General features: G+C 43.2%; 1 long non-coding RNA gene across 1 annotated transcript in view; it reads left to right on the forward strand.

The window, feature by feature from the left end:
* Positions 1–25,022, forward strand: part of LOC125637832 (uncharacterized) — a 32,236-nt gene that overhangs the window by 1,430 nt on the left and 5,784 nt on the right. The window contains exons 3-4 of the long non-coding RNA XR_012668801.1: positions 3,354–3,399; positions 19,018–19,057. This is a non-coding gene — a long non-coding RNA (uncharacterized LOC125637832). The remainder of the gene's footprint in view (positions 1–3,353; positions 3,400–19,017; positions 19,058–25,022) is intronic.

Consider the following 25,022-nt stretch of genomic DNA (forward strand, 5'->3'; position numbering starts at 1 on the left):
TAGGCGAATCGTTTTTTTTTTTTTTTTTTAAATTCAGTCACATCTTTCCCATCAATCACTGCCAGACTCCACCCGGAGTCCCTCCTACAGAGCAACAAACTTTCGTCCTGTCCCTTTGCCAGACTCTGGCTCCCCCAGATGCCTGGAGAGCATCAACAGAAAGTTTCCTGCTAGCAAAGGCACGTAAGGGTCAACTGTGGCCAAATCTGCCAGCTAAATGGGCCGGTTAAGTGGTTGATTTCGTATTGGGTTAGGGAGTTTTAAAATGATCTGGCCACATACAAATAAAATAAAAAAAGTTAGTTCAATTCTTCTAGGTTCCTAGAGCAGAGGTTCTTACAACACATTTTTTTGGTGGCCAACTCTTGCTGGTGGCCAGTCTGATAATTTTTCCTAAAATACTTAACTTTAGGAAAAACAAATAAATATGCACATATACATGCCCAAATCATTGTAATTTATTTATGTAGGATTTTTTTTGCAAACTCAACAATAAAAATAATATACAGTTTTCTCTATTCTTTACTGACCCTAAATAGAATAGAAACACAAATAAGGTGCTTTGCATTTTCTTGTCTTTTTTTTCTTGTTTCTTTTGCCTTTTTGGTTGCTTATTTCTTTAAGACTTGCTAGCTACTAAGTCTGCTGTGAAAAGTGATATTAACAAACATACAAATATCACTTTTCACAGCAGACTTACACAGCCCTGGCAAGCCCAGGGACAAATTAAGCCCAGGATGGGGAGGTGGGTACAGAGCAGCTGGGGCCAGGGACAATGGGGTCCTAGGGGAGGCAGCAGTAGCCAAGGGTGATGGGGAGGGGGGAAGCTCGTGCCCAGAGCCTGCCACCCTGCAGCCAGGGAACGGAGCCCAGGGGACAGGGCCTGGGGATGGAGCCTGAAGCACTGTGGCTGGAGCCTGCCACCCACTGCTCCCGTGAAGGTGGGGAACTCACTGGCTACCTGTTTCTCCAGCTTGTGTATCTCCGGGGGGGCCCAACCACTGCTGGTGGCCCTGAGGGAGGGGCCACTGCTTTCCCCCTCTCTCCCATCACCACCCAGGAGGCTGTTGCTGCATTTGCGAAACACTGTTGGTGAAACCAAACAGGTTGTGTTTTTGCAACTGGGTTCTAACATAACCATATTGACAACCTGTCTTAAATATGCATATTTAATATTAAAGGATTAAATACAGTAACAACTAGTCTACCAGATTATGGGGCAAAATAATCAAATGACTCCTTGTTCTGGGCCTTTGAATGTATCTTTCTTGGTCTGTCTTCCTATCTGAGTCTTGGAATGACCTGAGCATGTTGTCAGCCCAATAATAATTTTTTTATGAGATTCTTTATTACTAAAAACCATCTCGTACCTTTAACTAGTGAAAAGGGGTCATGTTACCACTAGACTCCAGCTTTGCCCAGATTCTAGTTTGAGTTTCTGCTGATATTCACTCTGCCTTTTCAGTTGAATATTTTAGCCTTTACTTTTGGTTCTAAATTGCTGTGTAGTATTGTGTGCTACAATAGCTGTCACATGCCCCACATCCAACACCCCTTGCCTCAGCAGTATTTACTGGTAAGAGTAAGAGCCTAAAGTGATGGGAGGTTTGCCTGAGAGAGAGGAGTGCAGGGTTAGTACCGTAGGTTTTTAAAGCGCTTTGTGGGATGACGGGTGTTATGTATGATGTTCTTATTAAAAGCAATTTTCTTATGATTTACACTAAGTTACAGCCAGCTAATCTGATTAGCTCTTTGCCAGTTTAGGCAGCTTTAGAGACTGTTCTCAAATAGGGGCTGGAGTCACGGGGCTCATTATTAGAGCTTAGGAGGCATATAGATTTACGCAATGTTTTCTTCCAAAAGTCACAAACAATCTCTGAAAGTTAGAAGGAATGTTGTGTTTGGTTAAAGAGACTTCAATTTAAAAACCTTTTCTAACATCAGTACTTATTTATCTAGGATCTCAGTTAAATCACACTGAAGGCCAAATTCTGTTGTCATCAGCATGTGTGTGGAAACACTGTAATTTATGTAAGTGGCTCATGGCTTTCACATAAATTGTGATGTGTCAGGGAAACACTGTATAAACTGAGTTTTTTAAAGTCTCTCCATAGTCTGGCTTCAGACTGATTGCTCAGCCCCTCTTTTATATCAGTTGTAAAATAAAGTCTCAGGAATCAGTTCTGATTTGTACCAGTGTAAATGAGAGTAGCATATGGCCCAGCTGGACGAGATTCACTAAAGTAATGGTTTTCAGGATCAAATCACAATTTTGTATTTTGCAGTTATAACACCACAGGCCAAATTCCACTCTCATTGACACCAGTGTAAATTTGTATTAACTCTACAGAAGCTTTGAAATCAATGGAGTTACACCACATCTTTCACTGGACAGTCCTGTACCCTGCAAGTTAACTGTATTGTGCAAGTTAACAAACTTCATTATTTGTGCCTCAAATTTGTGGAGTTCAACAAGTTACCAACCTATCTGCTAGTGCAGCCAGGATTCCAGACAGTTGCTGGTACTTTAAGCACCAGGTGGTCTGTCCTGCTCAGAGGAGGTTTACATCATTACATGGCATAGCACTTAAAATGCTGTCGGCCGCCAGCACCTTGCCTACAGTAGGTTTCTTCTGTTATCACTAGTGGAGCTCAATCGACAATGTTGAGAAATGTTCGGTGAAAAAAATCCTAGGATAGACATAGCAAGAGTTGTTAAATGGACAATCCTCCCTGCTCCTCTTCCTGGCTATTTTTACAGGGGATAGAAAACTTGGGAAATAAAAAGAAAAATATGAAAGACATAATGTTGCCCCAAAGTCTTAGGTAGCCAATGAATAGGTAAAGAGAAGAAACGTTCTAAATGAACTGGGTGTGGGCATAAAAATAATACTTTGTCTCTGCATGTAACGTCATATGATTATGTAGTACAGGAATCAGCAACCTGTGGCATGCGGCCCAGGCCGGTCTGTTTACCTGCCGCATCCACAGGTTCGGCTGATTGCAGCTCCCACTGGCCGCGGCTCGCTGCTCCAGGCCAATGGGGGCTGCGGGAAGTGGCAGCCAGCACATCCCGCATGCCAAAGGTTGCCAATCCCTGTCCTAGGGGAACAATCCCCCCTCAATATATCATTACAACGTTTATTTTTCTTTTCCCCCGATATTTAAAATCAATGCAGCCAGCACACTTTTATACATTTTAATTTTAAGTTGTCTTGTTTGAAATGTTGCATTCACAACATGGATGAAGATGTACACACTTAAATCTTTGATGGAAAGTAATTGAAAAACCTGAAATGCAATCTGTTTTTGTTTCAGAAATGAAGGTGACCATGTTTACTTTTGAATTCCAGATGCAGCATAAGATTGGATCTTCTTCTTCCTGGAAGCCTAGATAAGGTCAGTCATAAAGAACCATTGGGAATGTATCTGTGACTGAGAAAAGTATGAGCTGGCTCAAGGGATGTGATAGCCAACCATCTATTGTTTATTTTACTACCTACAAATTACTTTAGGAGAGCCTACCAAGTAATGGTGAAATCTAGCAGACATCCTATGTCTGAGCTACCATGATTCACTTATTCCTGCTTTTCTCAAGCATTGTAGAAAGCTTATTCTAACATGAACAGAACTGTCATATAGATGAAAGCATAGATGTGAGTGTATAAAGCTGAAATGATTCTCCTGAAAAATTCCACCCCAGTGAAATCAGATAGTTAAGGACAAACAAAACCTGGAATGCAGCACAAATCCCAAGTAGCCAGACTATTTGCTAGGGATGTCTGTTGGGGATGAATGGGGAATATCCTCCTCTTCTCAAGACTCAGGGCTGCAATCCTACTCATGGCTGGTGCCTTTCCTCTCCATGAAGGAGAATTAATGATCGATCAGCATAATTAATGAGATTACTTACCCAAGTAATTTAGCAGGATTTAACCTTAAGTGAAAAGGATTGCACAGGATACCTTAATGTAGAGGTGAGCAAACTACGGCCCGCGGGCCATATCCAACCTGCGGGACCCTACGGCCCGGCCCCTGAGCTCCTGGCTGTCCCCCCTCCCACACAGCCTCAGCTCACTGCGCCGCTGGCTCAATGCTCTGGGTGCGGGGGCTGCAAGCTTCTGGGGCAGCGCAGCTGCAGAGCCCGGCCTGACCTGGTGCTCTGTAGCACCGCCAGGCATCTGTGCTCCAGGCAGTGTGGTAAGGGGGCGGGGGCGGGTTGGATAGAGGGCAGGGGAGTTTGAGGGGGTGATCAGGGGCTGGGCGTCTGGACAGGGGTCGGGGCGGTCAGAGGGCGGGAAACAGGGGGTTTGAATGGGAGCAGGTGTCCCAGGAGGGTAGTCAGGAATGAGAGGAGGGGGTGGATGGGACAGTGGGGGGCAGTCAGAGGCGGGGGGGGTGTTTGGGGACAGTCGGGGACAGGGAGCAGGAGGTGGTGGATGGGATAGGAGTCCTGGAGGGGCTGTCAAGGGGCAAGAAGCAGGGGAGTTGGATAGGGGTCAGAGGCCGGGCCACACCTGGCTGTTTGGGGAGGCACAGCTTCCCCTAACCAGCCCTCCATACAATTTTGGAAACCCGATGTGGCCCTCAGGCCAAAAAGTTTGCCCGCCCCTGCCCCAATGGCTATTACCCACTATGTACTTTAACAGTTTACAATGCTACCTAGAGGGGTGTTCGCAGTGTTGTTGTAGCTGTATTGGTCCCAGGATATGAGAGAAACAGGATGGGTGAGGTAATCTTTTATTGGACCAATTTCTGTTGGAGGAAGAGACACGCTCTCCAGCTTCACAGAGCTCTGCTTCAGGTCTGGAAAAGGTAACCAGAGTGTCAGAGCAAAATAACAATCTGTCCCACCTTGTATTTAGCTGTGACACTCTGGTTACCTTTTCCAGACCCAAAGAAGAGCTCTGTGTGAAGCCTGAAAGCTTGTCTCATCTACCAACAGAAGTTGGTCCAATAACCTCACCCACCATGTTTTTACTCACATAGATTATTAGAATCCATCCATTGGTTCACAAAACCCCAGAAAGGGTAACAAACCTTCATGATGTCCCTGTGTGCTCAATTTTTTTTGTTAGGTCTAAAATATGTAAAAATTGCACATGGGCAGTCAGGCATTAATCAGGCATCTGAGGAGGCTCCTCTGCAAAGTATATCCCAGCAGATATGTTGCACTCAAAAATGCACTCCTGATATGTTAGTCTCAGTCAGGAGTATGTAGATAATTTGTGTGTAATGCTGCAACCGCGTCAGTTGTTGTTTTGGAGCTTACTAGCAATATACATGTATTCTGTATCTATCCTAATGCACTCTGTGGAAGGTGGCAGTATTCGGGGGAGGGGGGTGATAGTCTGTCACCTCTTTAGGAGCCATTCCCATGCAGTGCTGAGCACTTCCTGAGCTCCATTTCAGTGGGAGTTGAGGTTGCTCAGCACCTCTTAGGAGGACCCCAAATCTCTGCTGAATCAGGACCATCGACCCATCCCACTTTTTTGACACTGTGTATGTGGAGGTCTAAGATCAGCACTGAGCCCTACCTTTTGTTCTTTGTCAAACTCGGCACATTTATTTAGATCCTTGTTGAGTGTTACTTGAACTAAAAAACCAACATCTCTGAAGATACTGCTAAAAGATCAGACTCTGAACGTTTGTACTTCTGCATAGACATTCTGGAGTTATTGTCACTGCAGATCCGCTAAAGAGCTCATCAGGGGCATGCAGTGACCAGTACTTAGTTCTTTCAAAATTATGTACTGTTTATTGGTGTTGGACAGGTTTATAACACAACGTGGTCTCCACCAATTTAAAAAAAAAAAGTGGTCATAGAGTAACACCTACTTCTCCCCTTATATGGTAAAGGCTCCAACTCCATGTGTGAATTGTACACACATCTATATTTAGTACCAGAGGAATACATACTATCAGCCAAAAAGAAACCGGAATTCTGTCTCCAGATGCTCTTTTTATAGAAAATGGCTTCTGGAGAGAGGCTCAAAATCATGACTTTGTTTTTGACAGTACTAAGATGTTTCTGGCTTCAAAATATTGAATTACATTATTTTCTAAAATTAGCTTGAGTTGCAAATACATAACACTTCTACCAGAATATATTTTGTACAGACTCAATATTGTTTACTACTTGGTGGTTATGGCATGATAGGATTTTGTCATATTTTAAAAAAAATGTTACTTTGTTCTCTCATCTATTATGATTGTCATTTATTTAGTAGGCACATGATACATGTTTTCCTTGTAAAGTTAGAAGTGTGGGTCTATTCTGAAATGTGGTTTTAAGACTACATCAGGGGCAGAGGGATGTATGTTGTGTCTCACTGTTTCCACTGCAAATGTTCTCAGTAGGCAAGTGAAAAGATGTTTTCTCTAATTATTAGCTCTGCAATCAACATACAGTCTGAGGAGCAGCTCCTTACTCTACTAGATCCCCTTTAAAGGCAGCTGGGAATTCCCCACTGTGTGTGGGGACTGCAGGGTGGTTTAAGACCAGTGTAGTTAGCTCTAAGCCTGGGGAGGCATGCTGAGGGCAAGTGAGGGTGTGAGCAAAGTCCAGCAGTAGGGGGCTATTATAGGCTAGCACAAGCTAGAGCAGCCCTGAGGATGCTATAACTTTTATCAGGGGCCAGAACTGGCCCCCAGCTGCAAACAGGATTGGGGGAGCACAAAGATAGGTCAAAGCCATCTTGGCTGATACTTTCTCCGCCACGTGTGCCCAACATTGCTTTGGCATGCCTGAAGATCTGATCCTACTGCCAAGCTGGGCACTTTCGCTGATGTGCATCAGTAAAAAAGGTTCTGCAGGCAAAAGTAGGCTTTAGTTACATCTGCGCAACACCTTTACCTTCAAAGCAATTTGTACAAATGTGAGCCACTGGTTCTCTCACTGGCCCAGGAAGGTTCGGTAAAGAATCGCACAAGTTCTTCTCAGGCCCTAGGCTCAGGACACATGATGTTTAAACATCTACCTTTTCCCTTCAGTGCTTTCAGCCCTCCTTCCTTCCATCTCTCTGAAGGATGATCTCTCTTCTGGCCATCTATCTGGGAGTCGCATGTGAACTGCATTCTCTCCATTTTAACCATAGGACTATATAAAATGATTTGGCGCTCTGGCTAAATCTCCATTGGGGTAATCAAAATCCAAAGGAAGGTACCAATCTTCAGTCCTGGACTCATGCCATATTTAGGCTTTAATAGTCCTCAGTGACATGCTCTGCATCAGGAATGTCTAATTGTGAGAGTGCAGAGGGAGGGAGGGAGCTGCCTGTAGGAGACTTGAAGCCTGGAGCAGGCTTGCTAAAGGAGCCAAGCAGCTGGCTCCCTATAAGAGAGCTGAAGCAGTTCTTGGAGGGAGCTGACTCTGGGAAGTCTGCAAAGGAGCCAGCTTTGAGCAGGTCAGCTGCAAGCGGAACCCCAGAATTGGGCGCCTCCTAAGAACTGATAAAAAGACCCTGTGAAGGAATGCTTTTGCTCCTCCAGGCTCTGAGGTAAGAGCCAGGCCCTGGGACAGACTTCTGGGACTTTGTTTTACTGTTCAGTTCATTTTGTTTGAATCAACCCTGTGATGAGTTCCCCCCAAGTGCCACCTGGAATTGGGATACCACTGAGCTCCCTAACCCACCAGCTTGGGCTCCCTCTCATACTGTACTGCTGTGACAAGCTGCAAAGCCTTCCAGCCTGCACTTTAACCAGCATTCATACAGGTAGGGACAAACCAAGCTGCAGTTACACACAAGGTTTCTAACCACCAGGCTCCCAGCCTGGGACCCCCAGAGCAGTACCGTCCTGCCCTGGTCAAAACTGGCCGGTATATGGGTTTAATACCCAGTTCGCCTCTCCCTCACTGTGAAGAGAACAAGGCACACTTGTGGTAACCAAGCAGAGATTTTCCCAAAGCACTCCAGTCAAAGCTCACTGGTTGAGATTAAAATAAAAACAAGTTTATTAACTACAAAAGATAGATTTTAAGTGATTATAAGGGATAACAAAAGATCAAAGCAGATTACCTAGCAAATAAATAAAAAAATACAAACTAAGCTTATTATACTAGATCGACTGGATATGAATTAGCAGATTCTCACCTTAAGAGATGATACAAGCAGGCTGCAGATTCTTAAGGTGTCTCACACAGGCTAGAGATCCCTTTAGCCTGGGTCCAGCACTTCCCTCGGTTCAGTCTTGGTTCCTCAGATGTTTCCAGGAGCCTTCTTGTATGGCGAATGAAGAGCACCAGATGATGTCATTCCCTCCTTTATATAGCTTTTTCATATGGCGGGAACCTTTTGTTCCAAAGCTTGGTACCCAGACCAGTTTGTGGAAAAATATTGACATCTCAAAATGAAGTCTAGTATCATGTGGCCTAGTCACATGTCCTTGTAGAGTCATAGCAGCCATCACTCACAGGCTGTCTGTAATGTTCTCAGGAAGGCTCACCAGGTGGGAGATAAGCTTCTCCTAAGGCCTATTGTTCTTTCTAATGACCCATTGTCCTGAATAGACCCTTCCCCACCAGCTCTCTAGACTGAAAGCATCTTGTCTAGTGGGCATTACCCAGGTGTAACTACATTTGAAATACAGACACATAGTCAATATTTGTAACTTCAGATACAAAAATGATACATGCATACAAATAGGACAGTCATATTCAGCAAATCATAACTTTTCCAATGAAACCTCACATGACTTATCTTGCATAAAATGGATCAAAATTATGCTATAACCATCTCGTATTAATATCACTATGAAGAATATGGGGTGTAGTGTTAAAAAAAACCCTCCCCTGTAAGGGTGGTATGGAGTCTGTGTGAAAAGGGTCCGGAAGAGGGAGAATAAAGAGCAGGGCAGTGCAGAAGCATCTCAGGCACAAGGCATCGGGATGGCCAATTCATTTACACTACAGTCATCAAGACTGGGTTTTCACCAGAATGAAATTAGTGCAGTGCTATCTCTTTTGCCTGCAGCCTTTGAGGTATAGGATATCCCTTATAAGGTCCGTTTCATTGCCTGGATTCCTCCAACACTAAGACTCACAGCCCCATCCTTGCAATTTCCATTGTAGCCTGTAACAAACCCCACTTCTGTTCCTCTTCTACCCATGCAACTTCCTGAATAATTATTCTGAGCCAGCCCCCATCCTTGGGCAGACCCATTTTTCTTTCTGTACATCTCTGTCTTAAATGTGTCCTAGATGGGCTTTGCCTTGTAGCCTCCCCACTCCTGCTTACAGATGGGGCCCTTGCTTCTTCCCTTCACAACTCTTCTGTGCATCATCCTGGGCTTCTCTATTAGGCACACAATGGTTCTTCTGTTTGGTTGGTCATTCTGCCTATCACCACAGGCCCTGTCTTCTGAAGTACCTCAGTGCTCAGTTGTTTTTCTTAAGATAGCTGCCTCATCCTCAAGGCTCTCCAACTTCGCATTCTTTTCTGTAAAGAGCTCAAGAGGATTTCAGAAAGGCACCTAATCAGCTCATCTGCCTGCAGCAACTTCAGAGTAAAGGCTTTCTCTTTACTCTGAAGCAGGACAGATCTTACTCTGTCTGCATGGCTTGTGCCAAAACCTAATCCCTTGAGGAGTGTGTTTCTTCCAGCTCTTGGAAGCACTGTGTCAACTGACTCTGTAAATTGTTAAGTTATGAGGGATTTCAGCCCAGTTTCTGTAGGCATTGGCAACCTTGTCTTCTAGATCAACCAAGTGAAGAACTGGAGAGGTTAGTTGGGTGGCTGTAGGGGCTACTGTCATCACTCTTACATCTACCACGCATACATCTGTGTTTGTTTTGTCTGATAACCACTCCATTGGTGGCCTTCCAGTTCTTTGAACATCTACACAGTGACCCAGTTGGTCTCTAGGTACTTCTGACCCCAATCTCAGAATTGCTCTTGTCTTGATTTCACAACCTTATTGCACAGCTCCACAGATGCTTCTGTGCTCTGTTCGCATACCTTTTCTCAGTTCTGGGCCAGAATTCTCGGCACTGGGGCCTTCAGATGCCCCTAGTTGCCATCTATTAGTTTTCACTGCCAGGCTGTGCGACCTTGCTGTCTCTCTAATGAATCTCTGGGGCCTGCTGGCCTCAGCCTCCAATTTCCCTTTTATCTCTGCTACCTGCTGCTCCAAATACACTTGATTTATCCAACTCAGAAATATACTCCCAAACCAGGCTTCTGGGTCTGACAGGGATCTGTAACCAGGCTATACAAGTCCCTCGCATTCATGGGTTCCTAGGATGACAACAGATTTGGGATTTCTACTCTAGCCAAATGGGAGTTCAAACTTTGCTGCTATCCGCCCACTTTTAATTCTAAGACCACAGGGACTGCTTCCTGATTTGCTTATTGCTGGGACCCTAGACTTCCCCTTGTTCATTTTTCCCCAGAGTCCAGGCTCTTCCTAGGTAGTGATTTTTAATGTGTTCTGTTTTCCCACCACCCCCCAAAACCCCAACTCCGTACTTGCCCTTCCTTGCCCCTGTCTTTCCCTTTGCTTTATGCCAGGCCTCTTTTGAGTTCCCTGTCAAACGTGGGGGGTCTCCCTAGAGCTTTGCTTGGGTTCAGTCACTGTACACAGGATAGGCTGTACTTCTGTAGCCAAGGGTGCTGTCCTGGGTGAGGCCTGTGTCTTTAATTTCAGAGACGGAACTTCCAGCTTCTGAAAGACCCTGAAAATCAAACAGAATCCTAAACCCTGGGTCCAGTCCAGTTGAGTTCCTTGTGCCACAAACTCTCTGTTCAGGGAATTAATTTCCCCAGGACTTTCCACATAAAGGTACCTAGAGTTTCCCATGTTCTTAAAGGAGCAGGTCATCTTATAGGACCCAGAAACTCTGCAAGTAGAAAAGACCTTTAGTTTAGGGTTCCCCTGTCTTACATCACTTCTGTCACTCCCAGTCTGTGTCCACTGCTGGGCATCCAGCTTCCATTCCCCAATTTGCCAATCTTCCTGCAGTCTCAAAAAACTGGGTGGGGTGTGCCTCAATTTACCTGCAGCCCCAGTTTCTTCTGCACTCTTTGCAACAGAGAAAGCTGTAAAGTCACATTTCTATGTCTGCAGTGTAGTTTAAATAATAAAGTGTTCCCAGAGCCAAGAATATGAACTCAGCCAATATGAATAGCCAATATGAACTCAGGCTGACACCAGATGTTGCTGATTGGAGCTTAGTAATCAGTTCTGGAGAAACAAGGTGTGTGAGGTAATATCTTTTACTGGACAAACTTCTGGTGGTGATAGAGACTAGCTTTCGAGCTCCACAGAGCTCTTGTTCAGACGTGTCTCTCTTACCAACAGAAGCTGCACCAATACAATATATTACCTCACCCACCTTTTCTCTCTAATATCCCGAGACTGACATGGCTACAACTACACTGCATACAATTCTGGGAAAGATGAACAGGAATGGGAAGGAACAGAATCCAATTCACTTTCTGTCAGCTAAATTGGCTCTGCCGTGCTCACATAAGTAAAAAGCAGTACAACCTTGTTTTTGTCCCTGAGTCCAGCAGGTATGATTCAGAATACACACAGGGAGCAGATCTGCTGGAGAGTATGTGCCAGTGTTACACAGTCACTTTTCAGAGTAAAATCACATTAATAAAGTTGTGTTCATTTTGGGTAAGCAACGAAAGCTTAGGAAACTTTTCTGAAACATCTTGAACCCATTGGAAACGTAGAAGCTCATGAAAATTAGCTGCTGTCTTGTTAAATTTCCAGTACTCTGCTTTTGGCCAGGATAGAAATGCCACAATAGTAGCCTTTGATCACTTCTTTTTGGAAACAGTACAGAAAAATAATAATAATTAATAAAAAAAATTAAAATCAAAAGATTCCATGTGGATTTGGTTCAAATAGAGGTGAAGAGTCAGAGAGGATCTCATTTTATCTGAGACACTTTCTCCATTCATACAGATTAATCTGTATGAACTGACTGGTCACTAATATGTTAAAAATAAAGTGAAAGAATGATAACCCATTAACCCATGTTCTCTTCCTATGAATTAGTTTGTTTGACTTCTGTAATGACGTGAGCGTGTATTGCTGCTTCCTCTTTGTTGGCTACAGAATGGAAACAAAATGCTTTTTTTCAATGGGAATTTCCTGGATAAACATTTTAAATAAATTAATAAAATGAAGGAGTTTGCAAGTTATATCCTTTCTGACACAATCTCTGGTGTCTTCAGATTGATGTGACCCTTCCTGTGAATATCTTGAATGCAGTCTGGGATGTGCATATCTTTCATACTTGTATTATGCCAAAGGGCATAAAAGCCATGAGAATTAGGCCAAAGAAGATAAGAGATGACCCCGTAATATTTAAGAGTGTAGTTCTAAGTTTCTCTGCTGTGATTGTGTAATAACAGCTAATTTGCCCAAATATCTCCGGGTCGATGTATGCCTAAGGACATGGGGCCCAATTCTTATCACCAGTTTTATGGTGTCAGAAATTTGTAGGGCCAGAGTCATCAGTGCATTCCAAGTGGTGCAGAGCAGTGAAAATGGGTTTATGGCTGCTCAGTGTCACCAGAATACACCGATGAATCTTGCCCCATTAACTTCAGTGAGGTTATTCCTAAATTTTTGCCAGCGTAATTGGGCCTAATTCTGATCTCAGCATTTTATTCCAGTGCTTGCTTTTACTCTTAAGAAAAAGAGTCTAGTTCTTTAATGCCATTCCTTACCCGGTGGCTATTCCAAGAACTATGATGCTTTCATCTCGTCTCGGATTTTGGACTTGCAAATGCAATTATCCAAACGTAAAACCAACACACACATTTTTTGCCTTTAGAACAGACGGGAACAGTGCAGCTAGGAAACCAGATTCCCTCTCTAACTTTTTCAGTAGGAGCATAAATGTCTGGTTTCCATCACGTACCTATTGTTGAGTACAGTTATGTTTTCTTAAGAAGATTTCATGTAGGTGGGGTTAAGCATAATTTTTATGTTCTATTCCCCTCCTCCCCCATGACAGGTGGTGATTTTCAATAGCATGGAAGGAAACTAAGCACCATGCACACCTACATCTCTAAATAATACTACTGTGCAGATGCAAGATGTTGTAAGCAGAACAAAATTATGTTTGCAAGATTGCTATGTGTTCCTTATTCAGTGCAAAACTGGTGAAATTCACCTCTCTTCAGAGGGTCAACACAACTTCTATGTACCTCTTGAGTTCCACTTAAGCCTTGAGAATAGGGTTTCAGTAGTGCATAGGCTTTGTGCTCACCCTCTGCACAGGGTTGAATTTCCCTAAATTAGAGTAGCTTACCACTGTGGGAGTCAATTCAACCTGTTCTGCAGCTCTCATCAACTTCATTAGGAGTTGCATCTGCTTATGCCACGTCATGAACTTCTACATTCCCAGTGGGTTCAAGGTGTCTCAGGAAAGTACCCTGATCTTTGGTTGGTTCTCCAAAATGAACACCACTTGCTGTATCTCTGTCCATGTGCCAGACACATTTACAGTGTGGTTTTACTCTGAAGAGTGACTGTGTAACGATGGCACATATTCACCAGCAGATCTGCTCCCTGTGTGTATTTTGAGTCATAGCTGCTTGACTCAGTGATAAAAACAAGTTTGTACTGTTTTTTACCCCTTATATAGAGGAAACTCATGGGAGAGGGCCAGATGGACAAGAACCTTGAGGAATTTCCTGTATGTTGCCTTCTCAAGTAGGAGAGATTCAGGGACTGTGGAGTGGGGAAGAAACAAGGTGCCTGCACGCTCTAGATCTTGGGGTCCTTCTCAGATTCACAAGGGTTCCAAATGGGTGATTGTCTCGCTGCTGCTCCAATGACCCTTCTCCCTCTGGCAGCCTGAGTCTATAGGAGCTCCTATAGTACCCATGCTGCCAATGATTGGGTGTCCATGTACCTAGTGGGACCCAGCACACATTAGTATAGCTCTGAGTAGGGGAGGTGTCCATTCTCAGGCTCCAGTCCCTCGTTTCTGGCTCTGCTGCCAGAACTCTGCGGAGCTCCTTGGTCGTGGAACACCTGCTGGAGGACATCTGTGCGGTGCTGGGGAGGGGCTGCCTCGGCAGCCCCTGCACACATGAAGGGGACTCTCTGTGACTGAATTTACCCTTAAAAGTGTTTGGGACAGTGCATGCATAAGTTTAAAGAGGGAGCAGCTTTTTTTTACACTTGCTAGCTGCTTTTCCTGATACTCCCCACCTTCTTCTGTCCCCTTGGCATGTAAGTTTCACTAATCTTGCATACCCATGGGATGCCAGATACATCCAAGTTACACTATTTTATCACTTTCATCCACCTACATCTGCCATCTAATCAACACCCCGTGTGTATCTTGCACCACTGTTCAAGCCACCAGTGAATTCAGATCACTGACTCCAGACCATGGCTGCTTGTCTGCCTTCAACATCCAAATTCTGGTTCCATCTCCTGAATCAGATGCAGAATATAACAGATATTTTTATTCAAATGGGTTAATATTCCCAGTTCATGACCAAGAGGAAACACTTCTCTGATCTCCGTTTTGTGTGTGTGTGTGTGTGTGGTAACAACCGACTCTTTCTTGGCTTTGATTTCAGGTTATTTAGGGCCCAATTCTGCTCCCCCGGAAGTCAATGGGAACATCACATTGACTTCCTGATGAACGGAATAGGGTCCTTAATCATGAAATGGCTTTGCCAAGTTCCATTCTCTTACAGTTAAAAACAGTGACGCTAAAAGAAATAAATCAGTGTAGGATACATAACTTCTGGAGAAAAGCCAGATATAATAAATAACTCATAAGTAAAGGATTCTCTAGATTAAGGAAACAAACTTTGATGTTTTGCCAGACATTAATACTTAAAAAAAATTGTAATGTTATCTTTTGCTAGACTGTGGTTGTTTAAGTAATGCTGAAGACATCAGTTGCATTTTGAACACCCACAAAAAAATAACCCTCCACCCGCAAAGATTGAGAAATGTAAAAATATTGAAACTAAGTCGAACATCTGATATTTTTGTTTGTTTGCAAAGCAGTTACAAATTTAAAAATGCACTTTGACCCAAAGGAAGCTTGATTGACTTGAATGGGACTTTGGGGAAGTTTTTCCCTTCTTTTGTTTTCATATGTGTAGCACTTGCCCTTGTGTTTTAATAGCCGTGTTTCTTTATAATACATCAAAAATCCAAAATATAATTCTAGCTATTTGGTACAATTATGGGATAATATATAATTAGAGATGGGCTTAAGACACAAATTTGGATCCAGATTTGGACTTTTCCAAGGCTGGAAACATTTGGGCCCAACGTTTGGTGGATAGGCTTGTGTCGAGTAACAAATGTATGAGGTATTTATAATTATAAGCCTGGGGGAAAGTTCCACCCACAGTTTCACCTGTGCTACCCTACCACCATCACTGGCACGGAAGGGAAGTGGAATGAATTTGACGACCTTTATTAAACTGCCTTCACTGGGAATGCACAAATGGCATTGAGGGCAGGATTTGACCTAAGAACTTTTAAATTCATGTGAGTAAGGCTAGATTGAACCTATAGGCTCAGCCCTGAGTATGGGGCAGTGCGTAGGCATGCTATCCTGGGTGGATCAACAGGAGGCAGTGTCATTCAGAGCTACCCTGCTATACCTAGTGTCGCCTGGTCCCTTGTTGCACTGGAAGAGTGTATTTTGCAACCAGTATGTTTTCAGTATGTAGCTTGGTCTTCCACTGCATGGCCAACTAGTTCTGCTGGTCAGCTTGTCGGGAGTGGGATGGAGCCATTGTGTAGCCTACTTTTGACCACCCCCCACCCCAGTGCTCCCTAGAGGGAGCATTTGGAGCACTGCATCCCACACATAGAGCTAAACTGTGGGTCTAACATGGCTGTGTGTGGCAGGAAGGGGAATCCTTACTACTTCCTATTCCCTTGCACAGCTGCCTTAGAGTGGCTAGTCACAGTTTGGCCCATAGTTAACGATATAAGACGTGACAATTTACATCAGTTTTGGGGGCAATTGGCCAAATTCTGCCCTCAGATGCACTGGTGAAATCCCTTTGAAAGCACTGGGGTTACACCAGTGTAAAAAAGTGAAAAATTTGGGCCAATCAGGCTGCTGAGAGAAATCTAGCTCATTCTGAATGAGGTGAAGTTTATTATTTTATGCAGGACAGATTCATAGAGGAAAGGTGCTGAGCTCCCTTCAACCACAAAATCCATCTTCATTTGCATTGATCTCCCTCTTGAGAGCAGCTGTTCAGTAACTTCTTTCTTTCTTTTTCCTTTTTTAAGGCAGGTATTTAATAGTCTGTATAGGTTTGTTCACTGTTGTGACTCTGGTATGTCAGGGAGAGTAATCCCAGCACAGGGAGCAGACTTTACTCCCTGAGGAATTATCTATAGTCTCTGCTGGCCCTGTGATCAAAGAATGCAAGTTTTGACTCAAACTTGCTGACATAGTGAATTGGAAATATAAACAGTGCCATTGCCAGTGTTGAATGAAGTTTCAGATCTGGTTCATGAACTTCTCATTGATCTTCATTTCAGTGTCAGTGTTGGAACTTTTTTCAGTTTCATTTGTATTTGCTTTTTCTCTTATCCAGGCTAATTGTAATACTGGCCAGAATTCAACCCTTGTGTACGTATATGCAATTCCCATTGGCTTCAACTTACGCCTGTGGTTGAGTTCTCTCGGCCACAAATTAGATGTGGTGGGCCAAATCCTTACTTCGCTTAACCCCATTGGCTTCACTGCAGTTACCCAGGAATGGCTATGTCAAGCAATGGCGATGTCTACACTTGCACAGGTTTTTCGCTGTAAGTTTCACCGGTGATCGGGAACTGGTGAAAGTAGAGCGCTGGTTTGTGTACTCACTTAACTCCTCAGGCATCAGAGACTCTTTACATTAGCAGCACTTCCATCGCGGATGAGAGCAGTGCTCTAGGGCAGCTATCCCACAGTGCAGCTCTCTCCAGTTTTACAATGGGTCTTGTGGGAAGTGGAGGAGGCGTGATCGCGGGGCATCCTGGGTCCCTGCACAGCCTCCTCTCCCCAAACACTGATCAGCTCCAGTAGCTCAGCATTGCTCCAAGCAGGGGATTGTTTGCTCCATGGAGCAGGCATTGTCACCTGGCCAGATAAGTGAGCACTTGTCAAGAAAACAGGAAGGGGAGTTTCAAAGTTCCCGGGGCTTTACAGGGGGAGGGGTGGATGTCTGTTTACCTGGCAACAGAGCAGCAAAGCTGCTGGATAGAGTGGTCACCTAGGCACTGCGGGATATCCTCCGGAGGCTAAAAGCTGGGTAAACAGGAAGAACGTGTCTTCACTTGTGCATCACCGCAAAAGCATCACTGGTAAGAGCTGTATGTCTCTCATGGAGGTGGTTTTCTTTTTGTTTCACTGGAAAAGTCATTGGCGATTGTAGACGCTCCCATGGTTTTTGCTCAAGAAGGGGACTTCTTTCTGCTTTAAATGGCCAGGATAGACCTGTCCTAAGTTATATAGGGGCTAGGTGGCCCTGAATTATTTAGCTGCAACCAGCTTCCTACCTTCTCACCCACAAGAGAGATCGGCGAATCAAGGCCATTGTTTCTTAAATAAGTGTTCTGATTTTTCAGAGTTAGTGTTCGCAATTCCCTTTGATTGTAGAAGGAGCTGTGAGGGCTCAACACCTGTAAAACTCAGCTCGCTTTTATTCTGGTGCCTAAATATGGGTTAGGCGGTTGTGGTAGAAGGTTTCTGGATAAATGTTTGAGGGCTAGCTAGTGAAATGGGTACATCTGATAAATTCTGGAAAGCTAAGCTGTGACCTGGATTAGGTCCCAAATGAAATTCCTTGTTGGCACCGATTTAGAGTGTACTGGACATTTGTCAAGATAACAAATCCACATTACAGTTTGGATGAACTTAGCTTAAGGGGCATTCTTGGTTTAGAAGTGCAGTGTGAAATAATAGGGGTGTGTGTAGGACAGGATTGAGATGCGTAAACACAAGTGAGAACTAATTGCTCTCCTACTGATGAACGAATTTCCAGGATTTGGTTTGGGGTAGCATCTGTACCTCTCTTGGCTACAATTTAAATTACAAATCTGGTATATGAACACGTTCTGTGGTGAAATTTCCATTTCCTGGATCTGGTTGGGCAAGAAAATATGGGGTCCCAGCTAAGTTTACAGGGTCCAGAAAAAAGATGGTGCAGCAGGGCCATTTTTTGTTGCTTTCCTCTGGACTCTCCAATTTAGGATAGATGTGGACAAATTGGAGACAGTATGGACAACAACACAAGTGATAAAAGGTTTTAAAAGCCTGACCTGTGAGGAAAGATTTTTTTTTAAAAAAACCTGGATATGTTTAGTCTTGAGGAAAAAAAGACTGAGGGGGGACCCAATAACAGTTTTCAAATATGTTAAGGGCTTTTATAAAGAGGATGGTGATCAATTGTTCTCCAAGTCCATTGAAAATGGGCCAAGAAGTAATCAGCTTAATCTGCTGGTTGGATATTAGGAAAATCTTTCTATCTATTAGGGTAGTTGAGTTCTGGAATAGGCTTCCATAGGAGGGAGTCCTTTGATTGCCTTGTGCTTGTTGCTACTCCTACCCAGTATTTATTTCCCTTCTACAGTCGAACATTCCTCCTCCACCAGATGTGTACTCCATATGCCCACTGGCTCCTACACATGCGCCCAGAGAGTAAGCCATGTGGGGTAACTGTTGGCAAATTGACCCGGGCAGGTACCCATATGTGCTTTCCACTTCCTCTTGACTATGAGCCAGAGGAGGCTGAGGGCTACTGTGGTCTGGCGGGGCCTGAGGAGTGACGGTAGAGAAGCCTGTCCTCTTTTTAGACATAGGGTGAGGGGCACAGGATACCCAGGGCCAAGAATAATTGCTCCTTTGTATGGGTCCGTCCAAAAGGGAATATAGAGCTGCTTATTATAGCAGCTTATATTACCTTTTTTTAATCTAAGACTGTAACTCATTTGTGTATGTATGTTTCCTGTTTTAACCTTGTAAATAAATTTCTTTGCTTAGTTAATAAAACCTTTGGTAATTTATTGCAGGATTGTCTTTGGTTTGAGATCTGAGTACAATTGACCCGGGGTAAGTGACTGGTCTTTTGCCTGACTCCTTTGGGACTGGGAGTAACCTGAATATTCTTGTGATTTTTGGTGTAAAGTGACCATCTATGAAATAGTCCAGCTTGTCTGGTGGCAAGATAGATTGGAATGCCACAATATCACTAAACCTTTGGTATTAATTAGCCAGACCAATAATTGGCCAGACATGCTTCTTGGTTTGTGGGGCAACCCAACCCTGAGTAGCTTCTACTTTTAAAGGGTGAGGGCGAGCAAATCCACTGCCCATGCTATGTCCTAGATAAGATGCCTCTGCAGCCCCCATCTTGCACATGGGCACCTGACAGTGAGGTTGGCTTCTCTAAGCCTCTGTAACACAATTCCCATGTGGTTTAAGTGGTCTTGCCAGGAGTCAAAAAGGTAGCCAAGTCATCTACATAAGCCCTGGCAAAGGTATGTAATCCCTGCAACACTTCATTGACAGGCATCTGAAAAGTAGCCCCTGAATTAATTAATCTGAAAAGGCCTATTCTTAACCTTGTATGGGCCAGATTCCACTACAAATGCTGATTTTTCCTGGACATCAGTATATAAGAGAATTTGCCAACACACTTGAGTCAAATCCAGGGTGCTTATGAATTTTGCACCCCCTAATATATTCAGCAAGTCATCGATTTAGGGTGTGGGGTATGAGTCAGGTTGATTGATAGCATTTAACTTCCTAAAGTCTACACAAAACCTCATGGTTTTATCCCTTTTAGATACCATCATAATAGGAGATGCCCGGGGGCTTTTTGGTTTAGTAATCACCCCCATATCCAGCATGCTTTCTACTTCCTTGTGAATTTGTTTCTGCATTTCTCCTATAGTATGATATGCTTTGCTAGGAGCAGGGAGGGGCTCTGTAGTTTCAATGGAATGTACAGTCTTGTCAGTTAAATTTGGTTGGTTGGAAAACCTGCCCATGATTCTGCAAAAGGGCTAACATCTGCTTTTGAGTGGGGTTTAAACCCTCTCACGTCTCAATGTTCTCCAGAGAAATTTCTTCCTTACTCTCACTGACCAAATCAGTTAAGGGGACAGTACAAGTTCCCTCATCAGCACAACAAATCATATTCACTCCCATCTCTCTTTCATGGTAAGCTTTCAATCGGTTGACATGTGCCGTTTGCAGAGCTCCCCAACCATGGAGCTTCCTTACATCATATGTGACCACATTCGCTCTTTCTATCATCTCTAAAGGTCCTTCCCACCAATCTTGCATTTTGTTCTTTCGCACTGGAATAAACTCTAACATCAAATCACCTATGTCAAAAGATCTTTCTTCAGCATACCTGTCATACCAAACCTTTTGGGTCACCTCACTCCTTTCATTGTTTTGCAGTACTAAATCCATCAAAGCCTTTAAATTTTCTTTTAAATGAGTTTCATACTTGCCTAGAGGCTGTCTTGTCTCGTCTGTATTACCCTCCCACGAGCCTCTAGTCAAATGTAGGGGTCCCCTCACATGTCTCCCGTAAAGAAGATCAAAGGGGGAGCGAAGCCAGTAGATTCTTGGGGAACCCTGCTATTTGTGAATAACAAATAAGGGAGCAACACATCCCAGTCATTCTCTCACCTGGTAACATATATCTTCAGCATAGCTTTCAATGTACCATTTAATCTTCCCACCACATCATTAGTTTCTGGATGATAGGGGCAGCCTTTACATGCCTCACTCCACACAACTCCCATAACTTTTTGAAAACTACAGGCATGAAATTTGCACCACAGTCCAACAAGATTTCCCTGGGAAAAACCTACTCTGCTAAAAGTGGTGAATAGGGCAGTAGCCACAGTCTCAGCTTCTATATGAGATAGAGCTTTGGCTTCAGGGTACCTGCTAGCAGAATCCACCACAAGTATATATTTCTTTCCATTCCTGGAAGGTCCAATGAGGGTTTCTACATATCTATAGGCTGCAACCCTCTCTTGATCAGCCTGTTGACCCTCAATAAACTCCTTCTGAGTCCCACTTAAGTTGAAAGCAGGCTCTCGCAAATCAGTGAAATATTCATATTCCTCCTCTAAGCAGAAACTGCTACTCTCAGCTTAGAAAGGACTGCAGTCATTCTCCCCCTCCTGCAGCCCTCCCTGCTCTCCTCAAACAAAGCAGGTGAGTTAGAGCCATACTCTTTCTGGCTGTGGGTAATGCCATTAACCTGCTTAGACATGGTTAAAGTATTATTACCTATTAAAATATCAACAGGGAGCAGGTTTCAGATGCCCACAATGGCATCTCCCTTAAAATCCTACAGTTGGAAGTGGACCTTAGCCAGAGGTACAGTTACAGAGAATTCAACCAAAGGTAATATATTTAAACTCTTACCAAGGAGTTTGTCTTCCTCCCTTACCAAACTTTCCTTGACCAAAGTGACTTGGGATGCTGTGTCCCTCTAGCCCTTACAATCTATGCCACTTATCTTAGCATCCTTAATAAATTCTTCACTTCTTTCCTAAGACTCAGTCCTATAATAGCTCACTGGGTCCTTCACATCTGCTTCTGCTATCTCAGGGTCCAGGGTAGCAGCATTCCCATTGAGGGTTGTGTGTGTGGATTATGATGTGACCTTAAGTTTTGGACAATTTGGTTTTATATAGCTGGGAGGCTCACAGTGATGGCAGACTACCTGCCTTAACTTGGGAATTGGATTTTAAAACCTGGGCTTCCTTGGGTGTTTTTATTAAAGTTGGGGGTAGGTTTATTGCCAGATCCCTCCTCCCACTTACCCTGCGGGCCAGAGGGATTTCTCTTTCCCTGGGATTTACGCCCTCCACGAGCCCTTGACTCAACATATTCATCAGCAATTTTTGCCTCAAAAACTTTGGAAGGTTTTTTTGTCACAGATGGCTGCCTTACAGTCACCTCATCTGTAACTACCCATGACAATTTCTCCTTGGGCCATCAGATCAAATAGTTTTTCATAATCATCTTCAGCCCCTACCCCATTATCCATCTTCTCATAAAATTACACATTTTAGGCACATATTCAAGATGAGTGATACTGTCAAACATTTTAAGATTTCTAAACTTCAATTGATAGGACTAAGGGGTGATCTTAAACCTTTTCAGTACACTTTCTTTAAATTTCTTATATACCATAGCATCACCCTCTTCCATATCATTTAAAACTTGTCTTGCCTTCTTAGTTAATCTGGTCAAGATGATGGGCAGCCCACTTATCCTCTGGGACCTTGTGGATCCCACAGAGCCTCTCAAAGGTGGACAGGAACTCTTCTACACAGTCAGTCTCTATAAATTAGGCAGCCTTTTCCCCACTCCCTGGTGCTTCTATAATAAGCAGCTCTATATGTTTAGGGCTGACCTGGATGGGGTTCTCCTGCTTATGTTTAGGTATCTTTGCCCCTCAGAGGCCTGACAGCATAAAAGATACAGTTCTCCTTGTCAGGGATTTTTATCCCCCTCATCCCAAAATCACAGCTGATGGGACGAGAACTCCTGCATGTAACCTCTTCCTCGGTGGGTAGGGGAGCTAGCGACAAAGTCTTTGCTTGGCGCATTTGGATTCAATAGTTCTTCCTGATGAGCAGGAGATAACACCTCATGGGGTAAACTAATATTTCATGCTTGGTAATGTTTCTCCCCTGGCTGGGGGGAATTTAGCCTTAAACATTTTTATACCTATGGAGCAAACATTTGAACATTACCTTATACCATGGGATACAGATATTATAAGTCAAGTATCAGGGGGTAGCCGTATTAGTCTGTATCCACAAAAACAACAAGGAGTCCGGTGGCACCTTAAAGACTAACAGATTTATTTGAGCATAAGCTTTCCTGGGTAAAAACCCCACTTCTTCAGATGCGTGAAGTGAAAATTACCTATATTATAAGTAGGACTAATACATGTACACCTTACAAGCATTCCATAAAGTCTAAACACATTGTTATAACTCTAATATCTATTCTGATAATACTACCATGCAGGTAAGCAAGACTGGTTTCCAGTTGTGCGGTTGTAAGTGTTTAGTGAGGCCTAGGGCCCTTGGCATAAGCTGGCACCTGGTCTGCCAGCATCACAGCTTGTTTGTGCATGTTTGCTAGAATGTTTTGAATGACAATCATGAGGAAGAAACAGTCCCTGCTTGAGACAACTTTGGAATTCCAGAAAGGATTCATAAAGATTGTTTGGCTGTGTTGTGACGTTATTTTGTCTGAACTGATTTGCCCATCCCTTGTTTACTCACAGAGTGTCTAAGTGTTGGTAGTGCTTTCAATCATAAACTTTCATGGGCAACAAAAATCCACCTGACCAAAAAAAATCTATGTTGCCTTCTCTTAACAAAAATAGGTATTTGCAGAATAAGGGGCAAGCTAGAAGGAAAAATATCAGAATGATCCCAATAATATATCTGTGTCTATAAAGAGACACTTTTTAGCAAATGCTAAGACTTAAACACCCACTGGTCTTAGCTAGACTGGAAGTTTAGTGTATATGTTTGTTGGTTTTGCTCTCATCAGCTTTTTTTTTTTTTTTACCAAAAAATAGGTGAGTGGGGAAGAGGGAAGGAAATGATAGCGCTGGAACTATTGTAAAGCTTGACATGTCGTCACTTTGGATTAGTTGAGAAACTTAAGAAAACAATTACAATTATCCAAGGGCAGTGAAATTGTTATATTTAATACAAATTCCTGTGGGAATTCTCTCCCATTCTGCCACCACTCAGTGTGCTGTTCACCCTGATCTATGACAAAACTCTTGGGGAAAAAATCCACTTATTTCAGCTATACATCAGTGCTTGTGAATGACCCCAAAGATGATAACCTCGGGCATATGTAGTAGGTTTTAGTCTAGAGCAATTGATGCCCAAAGTACAATGACAGGAATTCAAGTTAGTAAGTAACAGAGCCTTTATTTCCCCAGAGATTCTAGTGTGGAAGTCAAGGGAAATACAGTGACGTTGTTAACGTTGTATTTATAACTGTTAATAGTCCCACCCTCAGCTGCATTGTCTGAAGCACTGCTGTTGTTTTCATAAAGAGCATAGCAGGCAGTTTCTGTTTTATACAAATGACATGTTCTACACATGGGGGGAAACATTTTTATTGGCAGCTTCTGGTCTACTAAAATAATCATCATACTACTTAGTACTTTGAAATTAGTTTAGACAAACTAGTCAATATTTGCATAGTCTTTCAAAGATATAAAGTGCTCAATATTACTTTCCATTTTACAAATTGCTACTTAACTCTAACATTGCCGCGGTGGTGAAAGTTGGTATGATCATCTCTTCCTCTTTTTAAGGATGGATACTGAGGCAGAGATGTTAATAAATTAGAGTGGAGATTACAGCTCAAACTACTGAATCATAGTGCTCAGACCTCTCTGTTCTGCCCTTTTTGTGTGTCTTTGTCTTTTCCCTTCTCATTCCTTTCTCTTCATCCCCCTTCTACCTCTTTTTTTCTTGATATGTTTATCAATATGTAAGATGTAAGTTCAATGTAACAATAGTATAAATTCTTTTGAACGCATACCCTTGCATGAAGCACCTGTATTCTTGGTTCCCAGCTGCTTTTTAGATTCACCTCCTTATAGACTTCTTTATTATATAACTAAGCAATGGGATCATATGAGAACCAACCAGAATCTTGACTTAAAACTCACATGGAAGTGAGTTCAAACCTTTTCTAAGGTTAAGCAAACAAATCTGCTTATTTGTTTTAAAAATTGGTTACAGGCCATTGCTTTCAGCTGGGACTAGAAATTGCCATTCTTACAATATTTTTGCACTGGCCAAACCCAGGAAGTTCTTGAGAGAGACTAATGTGACAAAGTTGTCAAGCACAAAGAGCTTTGGACAAGTTCAGCCTTGGATAATCATTCAAACTTCTGGTAGTTTGTCTGAACTTTTTGAGATTTGCCAAGTACTTACTGTGAAAACACTTCTCTAAATATTCAGCAGGGTTGACTCCCATGTTTGAGGTTAGA

The sequence above is a fragment of the Caretta caretta genome, chromosome 1 (genome assembly GCF_965140235.1).
Source record: "Caretta caretta isolate rCarCar2 chromosome 1, rCarCar1.hap1, whole genome shotgun sequence".
Lineage (NCBI taxonomy): Eukaryota > Metazoa > Chordata > Testudines > Cheloniidae > Caretta > Caretta caretta.